The sequence below is a fragment of the Perca fluviatilis genome, chromosome 13, assembly GCF_010015445.1.
Source record: "Perca fluviatilis chromosome 13, GENO_Pfluv_1.0, whole genome shotgun sequence".
In the NCBI taxonomy this organism is placed as follows: domain Eukaryota; kingdom Metazoa; phylum Chordata; class Actinopteri; order Perciformes; family Percidae; genus Perca; species Perca fluviatilis.
In genome coordinates, this window is record NC_053124.1 from 35006964 (window position 1) to 35007256 (window position 293).

Genomic DNA, 293 nt, shown 5'->3' on the forward strand with positions numbered 1-293 from the left:
CTGATTATTTACATGGAGTCTGGTGGAGATATGCTGGCTCTATACACACTAAAAGTCCTGATTATTTACATGGAGTCTGGTGGGGCTTTTTATTTTATTTTTATGATGTGTTTTTTGTGTGGCTCTGAGTAGTCCAAACTAACCCTGTAAGATTCGGCTTTGTTGTCAAGTTAAAAACTTTCAAATTATGAAAGATTAAAAGTCGAGTTAGCAGAATGACATCACAGTCTGACTTATTTACTTTTAAAGAACACAATGTCTGTTTGTGTCTGTGTTTGTCTGTGTGTGTGTGT